Consider the following 16826-nt stretch of genomic DNA (forward strand, 5'->3'; position numbering starts at 1 on the left):
TATTATATGTATAAATAAACAGTATGATAATAATTAAATTTAAACCATCATTTATTTACGGAATTTTACACCTTAATAGTTCATATAACAATATTGTTTCTCTATTTAAAATTAACAATTAATTTATTTGCAAAATGTGTTCTGCTAGGTATCACCAGATGAGAAGACGGAGAATATTTTGAGAAATCATAATATATGACACAATTTAAATAATATACGAAAAAATATGGTTTCTAACATTATGTGCATTTGTATAAGGTCATTAAAATTGTGTGTGCATATAGAAAGATTGATGTAAGCTGTCCGATGTGGGGTTCGTCCCGGGCCGTTGAGGGTAGTCCTGGATCGGCTAAATCGCTCCCTTGCGCCCGTCCCCTACGTCTTCGTCCTCCCAAAGCTGCTTGCGACGTCCCTCTCTTCCTTATCCAACACATGTATACATACATATGGATATATAAATGGGCTCATCACCATACATCCCTTGTGGCTTATCCCGACACCGGATGACAAGGGCTGTTCATGAGCCGAGCCGAGCTAGGGCAAGCTCGGGCTCGGCTCGATTATAGACCGAGCTGGCTGGGCTCGGCTCGGATTTGAAACTGAGCTGAAAATCTAAGTTCAGGCTCGGCTTGGTTTGGCTCGATTTTAAAAATAAAAGTTAATGCGTAGCTCTCAAAATTCAGTATTTAAAAATATTATTTAATAATTCAAAAGAACATATTCAAAACATATTCAACATAATATATTACAAGCCAAAATCACGTTTAACAACGCAAAATAAGTTATATATATTTCAAGTAAATACAATATTTGTTCATTAGCATGATAATCAACCTTTAAATATGTCATGAATATCAATCTACAAGCCTAAATACATGTAAATAATAATCACTTTTTTGTACTATATTAAATGTATATAGAAATAAAATATGTTATAAGTAAAATAATTCGAGCTAAGCCGAGCCGAGCTATCAAGCGAGCCAAACCGAGCCAATTTGGCTCGTCACGAGCCGAGCCGAGCTAGGCTCACTTTCTAACCGAGTCGAGCCGGCTCAGCTCACTTTCAAACCGAGCCATATCGAGCGAGCTTTTTTCGAGCTAAATCCGAGCAATCTTCGAGCGAGCTCCAAGCCGCGAGCTTTTTGGCAAACCCTAGATGACATGTTTGCGTACGTGGCAGATCATTCCAAAAAAACTATCCTACATTCCTACTCCACACCAATATGGTATTTACCTAACAATGGAAACAGCGAACACAAATATACAAATAAGACTATGGGGTATGGGGCGGTGGTTGGGACATGGGTTGGGTACAAACGCCCAAATCACCACCCCGGGTGGGCTTAGGTTTCGGCGTGGCCCCTTGAGCGGGGGTTTCAGCTTGGGCGTTGAGCATGCCTAGCGGTCCTACGTGGCCGGCTCTTATTGGCTAGTTGGCTAGGCTATGTTTAAAATTTAAAATATAACCGTTTGGCCAAGCCAAATGGTTCAGCCAAGTCGCTATAAAACCCCCAACCCCACCGTCTGTCCATATCGCTACCCCAACCCAAGTCACTCCACCTACCCGAACCGCTACCCACACACACTTGATCGATGACCTCTTGGACACACGAGGAAGAGCTAGCCTTGTCACGAGCGTCGTGGACGCGATGAAGGGCCGCCAACCCGGTGAGACTCGTTACTGGCCGGAAGCTTTCGCTAGCTACCGACACAACGTGGGAAACGACTGGCACAATTTAAACGTGTGCCAGCACAAGTGGCACGAGCTACGACCGAAGCTCGATCGTTTTAAAGCCTACTACGACAGCGTTCCGGGCGCTGATATAAGTCACGAAGACCGGGTGGCAGTGGCCAACATCGAGTTCCAGGGCAAGGAGCGGAAGCCGTTTGACAAGCTCGCCCTTTTCGAAATCTACCTAACGCTTTAGGCTTTTTTTTTATTTTGTAATCCTTTTTTTGTAGAATTTTGTAATTTTTAGGAAATTTTAATAATAATTTTAGGCTTTTTTTTTAAATTTTGTGTGTATTTTTTAATTATAGGTTTTTTTTTTTTTAATTTTAATAAACATGGCCAACCCACGTGGGCTAGTCACGCCCCGCCATACCCTACGGACACGTCACTCACCAACAGGGGGCTCGAATCACGTATCAACCCATGCCCCAAACCCCTGCCCCACCATACCCGACGGTCTAATTTTTGAAGTGTAGATAAGAATTTTGTTTACTAATTTTTGAAACATATTTATTTCCCTCCACCTAAAAATCAGATTCCCGCTATAGGTTGATTTCAGTATTTCACCCAAATCTTTCTCTTCCTCATTCGCACCCCAGATCTCCCTTCTTTGCACCCCGATCTCCCTTCTTCGCAACGTGATTGTGGTCGCCATGATTCTCCCTCCTTTGCACACCAGATTGAGAACCATACTTCACGCCACCGTGAACCCCTAAAAACCCTAATCACACCCGTATCCTTCACTGGCGAAATATCCATTGTTTTTCTAATCATTGTAAGTTTTTGGTTTCAGATTTGCATTTTTCTTTATGATTTCGGGTGTTTTGATGTGCTCAACTTGTAGGTTGAGAGAAAAGATGTCAATTAGTTTGATGAGACAAAGCTAGGTTTGCATATAAATGTCGTGTTAACAGTTGATTTTGAAGGTGTTTATGTTTGAAGATCAGGTGTTCGATGAAATGCCTAAATGAAAATTGATCAAGTAAGAACTCGCTTTCGTTTTTGCTTCCTTTTTGTAATCCTTTCAACAATTGTTGTTTTAACTTGTGTTTGCTACATATCATATTATTAATTTATGTTTTTCATAGTCCTGATTTTCAGAGGATGATAGTCATGGCGATTTCCAAACCATCATCTTCACGGTCTAGGTTTTTATGCTTAATTTTATGTTTTTTTCTCAACTGATTCTAGTTTTATTTTATTTGTTAGATTTTATTTAGTTTATGTTTTTGACTTCTTCAGGTTATTTGTTTTATGGGTTCCACACCAGCAATTGGTTCCCCTAGATTGTTTCGACTACTATAATCGATGTCACGTTCCAATTGGCCTTTCATGTAAGTCTGTAAACGTGTTTGAAGATGCATACCAGTTGCTCGATGAAATGCATCAACCAAAATAACTTCAATTTCACATCTTTTACTAGATAAATATTATCTGGCAATTTATTTTGATGAAACTTGTGTTTCGCCGATTCCTTTTATGCAACTTTAGAAGTAGAAGTCGTTAATCTTTGATACTTGCGGTTATCATCTCTTTTGTGTAAAACTGGATTGAATTTAATCACGTAACTGGTGTTTATTATTTGAGTGAACCATAAGACCTTATATCCAGAAAAGGAGATCCATGTACGGTGTATAGTGCTTTTAAAGATCGTGTTATTGAAATATTGGGAGGAACGTAAGTTTAGGGTTGATATGTTAAATCAATTTTTTAACTGATGATGTACATTAATTGTTATTCTTGAACTTAGCTATTTTCTAGCAAAAAATGAGTCAGTGTTGTTGCTTTGTGTGTCAGGGACAAGCTTCGATCAGTAGAGCTTCCTGGAGTCGTAGCTTGGCGTGGAAAGTTGGTGATAAACACCCAGGTTTTTAATTATTGTACTCTTCTTATATCGTATTTATAGGCAGATATGTAGTGGTTCTTGATGATGACGTGTTCAGGAGTAACGAAACTAGGCGACGGACAAGGGTTAAATGGTATCCCGTACCCGACATGTTCTAGTGGTGATGCTTCCAGTGAAAAAGGTAAAAACCAACAACCTCAAGTCTTGTATTTTCGATTGTTAATTTTGCACCTAACTGTTGGGGTTGAACATTGGGGTTTCGAATGATAATAAGTGTGGATAGGTTTGTACATTATTTTTTTCTAGTTGGATGATATATAGATGCTCTGTTGATACGTCCTACTGGGGGGGGGGGGGGGCATTTTGACCAGTTTGTGAAGAATTGGGTCTTTCATAGGTCAAACTAATAAAAGTTGGGTAATATAGAAAAAAAAGGGTCATTACGGGTCAAAAGTGAACATATGTGTGTTAATAATGCATAAATAGTCCTAAATTAATTTATACTTTTAATCAAGTATTAGATTATCATTGAATAAAATAGTCATTTCAATGGTAACTTACGTAGAAAGGTAATATTATGGATTACGTTTATGATTATTCAGTTTCAAGAAAGGAACCTAAATGCTAAGTGGAGCCTGCATAATAAGTTGGGTCAAGTATCTTTAAGGACAACTATGATGGTTCTGATTCTGCACCAGTAGAAGGTATGGGGTTGAGCAACTTCAGAGACAGTTATGATGAAACACAAACTCTTCGAGTGAACTGGAGCAAACCGGTAACGGGTCAATAGTAGGGGTGTAAACTAGCCGGGCCGAGCCCGAGCCCGAGCCCTCTAGGCTCGCGCTCGGCTCGTCATGTTTTTATGAAGCTCGAGCTCGGCTCGGCTCGGTTCGAGCCAACTTATTTTAGCTTGCGCTCGGCTCGTGAGTAAGACCCAAAGCTCGAGCTCGGCTTGAGCTATTTTGAGAACAACCTAAAACAAGCTAAAAGCCCGACTCGAGCTTGCTTTAATAGCGCTTAAACGAGCAAATGCTCGGCCCGAGCTTGGCTTGCCAATGTTATCTTCATTATTACTATATTATATATAAAAAAGATAAAATTTATTTGGGCTAGTTTAGGCTCGCGAGCTTAAACGAGCTTTGTATTTCAGGCTCGAGCTCGGGCTCGTTAAAGCTAGCCTCGTTCGAGCTTTTAACTGAGCCGATAACGAGTAGCTCTCATGCCTCTGGGCTTGTTTACACCCCTAGTCAATAGTAAGTCTTAGCTCTTACATGAGCACAATGGTAATCTTCTTCATCTTTAATCCTATTAGTTTTTCATCATCAACAACTAAAAGTTCTACTACAAAGGATTAATGTGTAGTGTGGTGGTGGCTATTCTTGTTTGTAAACGTGAGATTATTAAAAACCAATTTTCCTTAGTTTTTCTGTAAAAATGTTAGCCTGCTAATGTAAAACTTTATTAAATTTTTTGTAAAATAATTTTTTGCACTATTATGATTAGAGTTTAATAAATATTTGTTGAAAACAAAAATCTAGGTTGAAGATGAAGTTTTCCTCAAAAGCATTCTAAACTCTACCGAGACTGTAGCAAGAGGAAGGGTCCAGAGCTTGGACCCAAATGATCTAGTTGGTAGTACAGAGATTGGACCAGAATGGTGTGAGGTAAACGTTCAAGTACCAATAAAAAAGGATGAAAACTTGGTAAGACCATATGGTTTATTTTCTACAATTCAAGATTGTATTGGTGCATCCATCATATGGCCCTATCCATTCATCTCGGTATGTATTTGTTAAACTTGTGATACAAATGATTTTAATATCATGGAACTTAATGCTTATACATGGATGGTTTACTTGTAGGTAGTCCATGAGGATTGAGGATGCATGATAACTCAAGATTTTATGCTTCTTATTTCTTTAATTGCTTTTAATTTCTTTGTTAAATGTTAAGACTTTATGTTAGATAATGTTATAACTTATTTATGGTTAGTGTTTTTATTATGAACATGCTTATTTGAAATATAATGAAGTTTTATTTCTTCATTGGTTGATGTTATACAATAACTATTAGGATGTTATATGTTGATGGTATGTTTATAAAATTGGTTTTATAATCTCATTTGGGATATTAGGACCATTTTCTTGATATTAAAGTAGCTATAACGTTACATCATAAGGTAACTATAAATTAATTTTTAACGACGCTTGTATGTGTATCAAAAGATTAAAAGTAGATAATCATATATTAGAACATTAGAAAAGTGTCATAATATGTTCTTTTTAGGACGGTATTTAAGTTGTCTATAGACATATTATACGACCATAAAATTGGTTTCATAATCTTAATTGGTATATTAGGACCCTTTTCTTGGTACTAAATTAGCTATAATGTTACATCATAAGGGTCCTATCAATTAATTTCTAAGGACACTTGTAAGTGTATCAAAAGATTAAAAGTATGTAACCACATGTTAGAACATCGTAAAAGTGTCCTAATATGTTTTTATTAGGACACTATTTTGGTTGTTTAAAGACATATTACGCGACCATAAAATTGGTTTCATAATATTATGTGATGTTAGGACGCTTTTTTAGATCCGGGACTTATTACGACCCCTTTACATGAAACGCTTTTACCGTTGGTCATATTAAATGAAAGGTCCTATAAAATAGCATTTTAGGACGCTTTTGCGCGTACTAAAAACCCAGTTTTCTTGTAGTGGATTAAAAATAAAAAGTATTATTCTAAACACTTGTCTTCACCAAGTGATGTAAGAGACTTAGGCAAACATGGCCTTGATTGTCAAGAACTCTTACGATCAATCTTGGATCCCGAGACGACTCACACACTCTATGATGGACAATGGATGATGGTGGTGGATGATGGTGTTATGGTGGTGGTGGGTGGTAGATGAAGTGTGAGAGAGGTGGTGTGCCAAGGGACGAGTTACAATGAAACCAAGCACTCCTATTTATAGGCTGAACAGAAGGTTGGGCACGGCCCCGTGTCCGCTGGACACGCCCCCGTGCCTATCTGACACTCTCTCTCTTCATTAATTGTAATTCGCAATTACAATTAATGCGTCTGCTGTACTTTCGCCACGCCCCCGTGTCCGCTGGACACGGCCCTGTGGTGGGCAATAGAAGCTTCTATAGGTTTGTCTTTTCTGCTGCTTCTTGGGCACGGCCCCGTGCTGGCTGAGCACGGGGCGTGTTCAGTCTTCTGTCTTCTCTATTTTGCTTGGGAGGATGTTGTTGAGGGGTCGGGCAATCCACTTATGTTCCTTTTCTTGTATTTATGTTAGATTTAGCTGTCTTTTTGCTTCTTTTGTGAATTTGAGCTCATTTAATCCTGAAAATACAAAAGGAAGACAAAAGCACTCTTTTTCCAACATTAGTACTCAAAAAGGGTTAGTTTTATGCCTCATTTGATGTAATTTATATGTTGCATTTTACACACATCAGAGATTATTTGCTTCAGATCTGCCTGGAACTCGGTAATCTTTGACGGGCCATCTGATTTAGTAGACTTTCCACGTGCCTTTGCCTTGGCTTTACTTTTATCCCTACCAGTTGGACGAGGCAGCTCTTGGGGTTCTTCAAACTCGTCAGCATCCTCGTTTAGATTAATTACTGTACGAGCATTTGACCTAGAAGGTTCGGTGGTGGATGTCGATTTGGACCGTTTGGATCTAGGGCGGGTTGGGTCGAACGGTGGCACAAGGTGCCACTTTGGAGATTTGCGAAGAAGCTCCCATGTGGTTACCAGGTTAAACATATGCCCATGGTGCATTCTATACTCGGTGTGGGCTTCGGTCATGAAATCGACATCGCTCGCACCACTTCTCCTTCGAGTGTTATTGACGAGGTTATTGTATATGCTGTTGAAGTTGCTAACCTTCGTCCTCAAAGCCCCCCACTTTCCCGAAAAAGAGTCGGGGGTTCGATACACGCCACGACCCATTGCGGCGAAAAACTTATCGCGTATACGACCCCAAAATGCCTTTATGTCTTGGTCGTCTCCTAAAAAAATATTATTTAGACAAGCATAAAAAAAATATTTACCAACAATCTCGTCCTCCGGCACGTCGAGCCAAGCTTTTGCGAACTCGAACTCTTCCTTAGGCGACCAAAATTCTACCTTCTTTGTCGCATGTTTTTCGGTCTCATCCTTCTTTTTATGGCTTTTTTTTTTTATAGAAGAGGATTCGACTTGGGTTTCGGGAACAAATTACGGTTCGCTTGTGTCTTGGGCGGGTATGTTTGGTGGTGGCATGTTTGGCGGAAAAAAAGGGGTTGAGAATAATACCCGAAATATGGAGGAGGCATCGATTGAGTGGTGGGATGAGGAGAAGTTGGTGGCATTGGATAATATCCAACCTCCCTTGTACGCGGGTCTCGGCGATAGCGGTCCTCGTGCTCGTTGTTTTGCAAAGTTTGCCAATACGGATTGGTCGGATCCCATGGGTTGTTTGGATTGTTAGGAAACATTGTTGGAAGTTTTTAAAAAAATGAAGAGAGTTGTATAAAAATGGAGGTAGAGAGTGAAAGGAATGATTTAAAAAGAGGTAGAAGTTGATATTTATAGTGTGATTTTATAAATAAAATAAAAAGTAAATTTTTTTTTTAAATTTTGACCGTTTCAACGGTCCAAAACATTTGTCTAGGTCCCTGTGCGTTGCCGCTCGCCATAGCGGTGGCGGAGCATCAATGGCGCCCCGGCTATGGCGCCGGGGGTGTGGTCGAATTTGGAGGGGGACGCTATAGGCGGCCAGGTGGCGAAGGGTGGCGCCCCACACCCTCCAGCCTCATAAAAGATGGCTCGTTGGTATTTCCCATACCAAATCAAGTGAATTGTTGTGATTTGAGTTATTAGCTGTCTATATTTTACGGTTATCGAAGAACATTTGTCTAAGTTATGTCGTTTAAAGTTTAAACACATATTAAGAAACACTTGGTATCTATAAAAGTAGTTTATAAATTTAAGTATCATTGGGGTTTGTGGTCCGGTGGTAACACATAATACACTTAAGTGTGAGGTCTTAGGTTCAAGTCTTCCAAAGAGTAAGAAATTCACCATTTAAAAAAAGTTTATAAGTTTAAGTTGATGTTAATTACTTCCTAATATAACTTTATTTTCGGTTGACAAAAGTTAACTTTATAAATAATAGAAAACTAAGAAATCATTAATACTAATTAACATTTAAGAATAATACTCTTTTGTTAATCGAATAATACTCTTTTTTTCAATCGATGTTTCTTAACATTGCACCTTGGAAAAAAAAAAGGTAAACAAACTTGTAAAAAATAGAAAACAATTTAGAAATAGATTTTAAAACAACTGGAAAATAAAATTATAAATATATTTAGGGAAAAATATTTGATTCAAAAAACACGCGGGAGTTGAAGTACGTGACGCATGGATTGTGTGGACTGTCGATCATCACACGATTCGCGACAGATCGGTTGCACGTTTCCATTTCAAATAATCTTCTTGACCCCACTTTCATCCTTCAAAATTCCTTTATCACTAGTGGAAGTTGAAGTACGTCAAGGATTGGTGTTGGTTTGCTTCGGTTCAAGATAATACTTGGTATAATAAACAAAAAAATATGCTTAATGGTATATTCATAGAGGTTTAATATCGATCATAAAAAAAGAATTTCGGTATTAGTTAACGATATAAAAAGAAACTTTATTTTTAATACAACTCTGTTTTCATCATTGTTTAGTCAGAATCTACACGAAATTTGTATTGATCACCATAAAAATGAATGTTGGTATCGCTACCAAAGTTGTTTAGAACGTATCGTTTTGTTCGTCACTATAAAAAATAAAAAGTTGTCAGTTGAATTTAACCCGTTCGATTTTGAACAAAACTTTATTTATAAAAAACTAAATGTGAAATAGTTTTGATGAGATGTACGGTTGTGCTTCGATCACTTGTACATAACCACTCACAGTTCGGGTTCGAAAAAAGTTTATATCGAGGCATATATAAAAATAGGCGTATCGCAACAGCATATACAAAATTTTAAGAAAAGTTATATCTTAAAAGTTATAAGCGAAAAACTAGGGATGCTTAAAATATATAATAATATATCATTATAATAATTAAATAATTATATATTTTTTATATAAATTTTAATTTTTATGCAAAGTAATTCATTAACAATTCAAATGGAAATTACATCGAAATAGAATGGAACCGGCAACAAGTTGCGTCGCTAACCCTTTTTAAATAGCAAAACTAAGTCTTTTAAAAACTAAATTCAGAGATCTCGAGGTCATAACATTACTATGCATAACCCTTTAGACTCAACTATGTAGGTTCACAACCTCTGATGCAATGCATTACATGCTCCTCAAAGGAGTCTAAAAACGCCTTATGACAAATAGGAAATATCTTATCAACCGAAAATAATGAGGCGATACTTAAGGATAGTACGGTACTCCACTTGTGACGTATGTTGGCCTAACCCATCTATAGGTATAACGAGAAAGAAAATATTGGGCATGTGGTGCTCATAGACACTCAAAACGGCCTTTTGTTTTACGGACATGTCAAACTGTACTTCAATATCATGAACATTTTTATTGAAAAGAGCACTCACCAATGCGTGTGTGGGGTATTCTTATTAGTGAACCTGTTGAAGTCGAAGCTTGGAATTGTATCACGAAGACAAGCCAGAGCACAAACATAATCATAATCCATATCACATATGCCACTGTCTTGTAAGATGTGGTCCTGTAGCACCCAATATTGGGCCCTAGAAGCCACAAAGGCATAGGATGAAACCTCTATAGCTGAATACAACCCCAAACCCCCGAACCTAAGAGGTAAGAAGCAAGTCGCCATTGGAAGTCTCCAAAGAAAAGGACCTCCACAAACCACTAAGTTCTCAATCGCCTCTTGCAAGTCTTTGTTAAAGAATAATGTTGCATCCTCTATTGTACAGGTTGACATGTCCTCAAGCTAAAGAAAAGTTTGGCAATGCCAATACATGATTGAAGCAAGAGTAGTTCACTCTGCGGTTCATCTAGTTTTTGTAGAAGACGTATCAAATTAAAAACTCTTTTCTTTACCAACCCACTAATAAAGCTTATGTCTCTGCCCCCCCCCCCCCCCCCACACACACACAAGAAGCTTCATCCCCGATAATGGTATCCTGATGTATGTGGAAAATAAACTCTTATGAAACTTGCTACCATCACAAGAAGGCCAAAATAGCTAATTTTCTTAATATATAGTTCAAGACCTAATTTTGGACGCAATGCTTCTTCTTAGGTAATTTAAATGTAGTAAGGTTCAATTTCTAAATTTTATGTAAGACCCTAATTCGTATTTGACCAAAAGTCGCAGCGGAATTTTATACCGTAAAATTTCTTTCATTATAAACATCTCAACTTACTTGAAGTTCATTTTAAGGTAACACTTTTACAACGATTACATCAATCGAACTCGTTTACTAAGTAAATTCATAACTTATTTTTTTTACTATATTACATTCACCAACTTTCACCGTACAATCTATCTTGTGACTCGGTCCTTGATCTATACTCCTCGATGATCCTTCGTGTCTCGTACAACCTGTACTCACCACATACGTTCATTACGTTAGCACACATTATAAACATACCCAGATTCATACTCGTATACTTCTCATTCCGATATTCCTCTACATTTAAGCTTTCCATGTAAACATCAATCCTGGTGAGACTTCAATAGTGTACCTGCATTACACTTCATTCGCGAGGTGCACTATTAATAGCGTTAATACTGTATAGTATTAAAAACTTGCAAAAATCCATGCATACCTGATTGCATACGGGCACACTCACATATTTACATACGTAGATACCTTCATACATGACTACATAGTTGCATACGCTCATATATACCTACTTGCATAAATTCATACATACATACATACATACATACATACATACATACATACATACATACATACATACATACATACATACATACATACATACATACATACATACATACATACATACATACATACATACATACATACATACATACATACATACATACATACATACATACATACATACATACATACATACATACATACATACATACATACATACATACATAGTACATATGTTCATACACGTCTACAATACGCCCATATGTTCCTATTTGCGTAAATACATACACATATACATACCTACCTTTCCTAAAACATAAAATAAATTAATCATACTTAGTATATAAGTGATTAAAAACGGTCTAAACGGGTTCGCGTTGCATATACAATTAAAATATGATTTTTTTCAATATTCTGGAGCCCGTGGCGTCGCATGACGGCCTATGGCCTTCGTCGTCGCGTCGCGCCACCCCCCCCCCTAACAGAATGTTCTTAGCTGTAGCTGCATATTCCCAGCATAACTCAGTTTTACGGAAACGGGCATAACTTTCTCGTTTTTGATCCGTTTTACCCGATTATATCATTCACACATAAACATTCAAACATATTATCATCATATTTCTTTCAATTCCTCTGAATCCACCCTATCCATCATAATACATCAATAATCATGATTAATTAAACATGGATGATCATTCAAGTCATCATTCTTACCAAAACAAATGGGTTTCACCTCTAATCATCAAATTAACCCAAACCATGTATAATCTAGGTTCTATATCATGATACTAACACATACTCATACTCAATTTCATCCCAATTCACGGATTAAAACATAACCCACTTCATACAAGATCACCAATCTTAGTTTTGAGACATACCTTATGATCCCTTTGTGATGGTGATCATTAATTCACGTTTATTCATGAATTTGAGCTTCGATTTACCCTTCAATTGATCATTTAAGATTGAGCTAGGGTTTGGCTTCTTTGGGGAGCTCCTGAATGATCCAGAACACACACACGAATGTGTGTTTGTGTGTGTTATATTTACTTTTAATATTTCAACTTTCGTTTTAACCCACTTTAGTCCCTCGTGTTTGTTAATTAAACATAATTGGCTCAAACTTTCGTTATTTAGTAGTTTTGACCACCCATTTAACTAGGTTAATAGCCTAGTTACTTATTTCATGATATGTCCTATAGGAACATACGACAATATAAACATTCGGGTTTTGGGGTGTTACAAATCTACCCCCCTTAAATGAGGTTTCGTCCCCGAAACCCTTCTCATTTCCATTAAACACTTATTATCCTTTCCCCCTTGCTCCATCATCACGGCCACTAGTCCACCACAGTGACAGTCTTCTATTCTCAAGAACCCGTCCCAGAGTTTTTTATTAGTGTCGCTTCCACTAATAAAGCTAGCTTCTAACATACTTCATAGCTAATGGTTCATTTATCCTTCTAATACTCGTATATCATGTGTAATATATCATTTTGTTTTCTTGAAACAATTCCCACATTCCATTAGTGACATTCTTTTTCGTTTATTTCCACATTCATTTTATTTTCATCGACCATACGATCGAATTTCATAATTTATACATACACATCTAAGTTTAATTTTCGATAAATACATCATAATACTTAGTAACCATCCCTTCTCAATTCATGACTATTAATATAATTAACCTCTTTCTAACATGTCCATACTTTTCATACTTTACTTTTACATAACATTCTTATTTCCTTGGCCCGTTTGTAGTGGGTCAATATACATACTTCTTCGCACTTATTGTCGTACTTACATTCGTATGATCCATCATAACAGATCTACTATTTCCTAGTCACATATACACGCTTAACTCCAAAGTTAACATCATTCTACATTTCCTATAGTTATTTGTACTGTACATACTCTCACGTTACCTTCAAATCATCCCATTCCTTTTACATTACCATTACTCTCATATCATGCATTACTTATTCTACTTACGTAAATGTGCCATTCCAATTCATCATACGAGTGTTTAATCAATACCCGACATTTCCGTTCAAAACTTTTGAGATTTACTTTTTAATGACAAAATTTTTTCTTCTTATGTTGACGGTTAAAAGTCAAACATCACGTACCACACCCTACTATACCTATTCAACATGAGCTAAAAATGGTACTAACCTCGTTTTCATTTCGCAAATCAACGATCCGTAAACCAGGTCAATCTGCTTCTTCACGAGTACTAACCGTACCAGGCCAGCTTTCATTCATCCTTGTAATGGGCTTTCACTCATGCACATTCTTTCACCAATTCGATTGATTCGATCACATTCATAATTCTACCAGTAACATCTACAAAATCAGCGGTTAGCACCTTTCATTCAAACATTCTTTACATCATTACCATATTCTTGCCAAAACTTACTCTCCCCATTCATACTTAGACTATTGTCCGAGTCGTAGCCCGTCATTCATTACGACTCCTGAGAGTCGACTACCAACACATCTAACACATAACATGTTTAAAGCTTCTTTCTTTCGTTAAAATTTAGGTTTGCGTGCCAAACATTATGCTTACCTATAAGTATAAACTTAACAAATCAAATCATTAAATATATCAGGTTTGAATGGCGATTACCATTTGGCCCGCATGACTCATTCGTCTCTTTATCCCTTCTTGCCTACAAACATATTTGCTCATATATATATATATATATATATATATATATAATGGAGGGTTCAAATGAGAAGAATTTTTTTGTAAGAAGAAAATAGAAGAAGTTTCAACCAATAAGAATGCTTCATTTTACTTCATTTAATATTTGCATTTAATTTTAATATAAGGATATATTGGTAAACTTACATAAATCATTAATTTGTATTCTTTCACTTTAATAATTAACTAAATTGAATTTGTAACTCCTTTTCAAAATGTATATTTTTTTCAAATTAAAAAAAAAAACTTAATTTAAAGTGTAGAATAAATTACTAGGTGTGTAGGATAAATTACGAGTTGTGTAGGATATATTTCGAGGTGTGTAGGATAAATTTCGACTGTGTAGGATAAATTTCGACTGTGTAGGATAAAATTCTATAATGTGTAAGGTATATGTAGAAAATTTTGATATGTGTAGGTTTTGTAGATTATATGTAGGATAAATTACGAGTTGTGTAGGATATATTTCGAGGTGTGTAGGATAAATTTCGACTGTGTAGAATAAAATTCTATAATGTGTAAGGTATATGTAGAAAATTTTGATATGTGTAGGTTTTGTAGATTATATGTAGGATAATTAATGATTAGTTGACTAATTATTTAAAGAGAGAAAAATTAATTATATGAATTATAAATGAAATAGTATTTTACTAATATGCCCTTTCTTCTTTTTCTTCTCACACTAAATTTCTTCTCAAATGAACCTTCCCCTATATATATATATATATATATATATATATATATATATACCTGTATTCACACATATTTATATAAGTTTAAGACATAACTTGGATAATATTCGCTTTTAAAGAATATTTACTTGCCAAGTCTGTAATTACTTACATATTCAAATCTTTTCATTCTTATCATTCATTATGTTTCGTACCCGTCGCGCGGTTTATAATATCTCATTCATACTTTCATTCTTTCTTTGTTTCGAATCCGTCTCGCGGATTCTAACATATCATTCATGCTTTCATTCCTTTCATGCTTCGAATCCGTCTCGCGGATTCTAACACATCATTTATACATCTCATTTCCTTGAATCCGTTTTACGGATTCAAACATTCCATTCATGCCTTTCATTCCTTGAATCCGTCTCGCGGATTCTAACATTGCATTCACATCTTTCATTCTTTGAATCCGTCTCGCGGATTCAAACATTTCATTCATATATTGTTGATCCGTACTTTCTTACAGATTCAACATTCTTCATTCTTATCACTCATACTTTTCACTCTTACGTAGTACTCTCAATTTCCCGAGAGTCTTACTACCCATTTCACCCGCACGCCCACCTGCTACCCAGTTCTACCGGACATACCTGCGATAATTACCACAGTCTCACGAACGTCATATGCTTCTTGCGTACTGGCCAGGTGCGCAATCCACATACTAGTTCCATGCCTTCGTGTAATTATCGCCTTATGTCTGAGAAATGGGTTTCAGTTTCGTGCAAATCTCTAAAATTTCCCAAAGACCATATCATTGTCTTTCATTTAATAATTGCCCTCCCAAGGAGATTTCTTCCTTTTTCTTTTAACATTGGTACCCATACATATTAATAGTGTGTACCTGGGGTTCATTAGCATATTTGCATCCATGCCAGCCTTAGTATTCATCCTATTCTGTATATACGGGCCATCTTCTTCAAACATTTATGCTTACCTTGCACATACAAAATCGTTAGTTCCTTTGTTCACATGCATAAGCGCATACTTACATTCGCTTCTACCCTTGGATCTTGATTGAGTCTTAGATTGTACAGGCTCCTTATCACAAGAGCACACAGGTTTGAGTTCAAGTACTTACCTTCTGGTGCTTGATTCTCTCAAAACAGGGCTCTGATACCAACTTGTAAGACCCTAATTCGTATTTGACCAAAAGTCGCAGCGGAATTTCATACCGTAAAATTTCTTTCATTATAAATATCTCAACTTACTTGAAGTTCATTTTAAGGTAACACTTTTCCAATGATTACATCAATCGAACTCGTTTACTAAGTAAATTCATAACCTATTTTTTTTTACTATATTACATTCACCAACTTTCCCCGTACAATCTATCTTGTGACTCGGTCCTTGATCTCTACTCCTCGATGATCCTTCGTGTCTCGTACAACTTGTACTCACCACATACGTTCATTACGTTAGCACACATTATAAACATACCCAGATTCATACTCGTATACTTCTCATTCTGATATTCCTCTACATACAAGCTTTCCATGTAAACATCAATCCTGGTGAAACTTCAATAGTGTACCTGCATTACACTTCATTCGCGAGGTGCACTATTAATAGCGTTAATACTGTATAGTATTGAAAACTTGCAAAAATCCATGCATACCTGATTGCATATGTGCACACTCACATATTTACATACGTAGATACCTTCATACATGACTACATACTTGCATACGCTCATATATACCTACTTGCATAAATTCATACATACAGACATACATACCTACATAGTACATATGTTCATACACATCTACATACGTACATACGCCCATATGTTCCTATTTGCGTAAATAGATACACATATACATACCTACCTTTCCTAAAACATGAAATAAATTAATCATACTTAGTATATAAGTGTTTAAAAACGGTCTAAACGGGTTCGC

The 16826-nt window shown here is 36.5% G+C and overlaps 1 long non-coding RNA gene across 6 annotated transcripts; it reads left to right on the forward strand.

Annotated features, from left to right (window-relative positions):
• The first annotated feature begins 2251 nt into the window (after window positions 1-2251).
• LOC110899907 lies at window positions 2252-5623 on the forward strand. Of its 6 annotated transcripts, none has more exons than XR_002570637.2 (9): window positions 2252-2507; window positions 2577-2714; window positions 2821-2880; window positions 2975-3066; window positions 3530-3599; window positions 3676-3759; window positions 4181-4282; window positions 5117-5359; window positions 5441-5623. It is a non-coding gene; the product is annotated as an uncharacterized LOC110899907 (long non-coding RNA). The 6 variants fall into 6 exon arrangements; XR_002570639.2 differs by having other exon boundaries at window positions 3691-3759; XR_004864378.1 differs by having other exon boundaries at window positions 3530-3759.
• The last annotated feature ends 11203 nt before the right edge of the window (window positions 5624-16826 follow it).

Source organism: Helianthus annuus, chromosome 8 (assembly GCF_002127325.2).
Source record: "Helianthus annuus cultivar XRQ/B chromosome 8, HanXRQr2.0-SUNRISE, whole genome shotgun sequence".
Classification (NCBI taxonomy): Eukaryota; Viridiplantae; Streptophyta; class Magnoliopsida; order Asterales; family Asteraceae; genus Helianthus; species Helianthus annuus.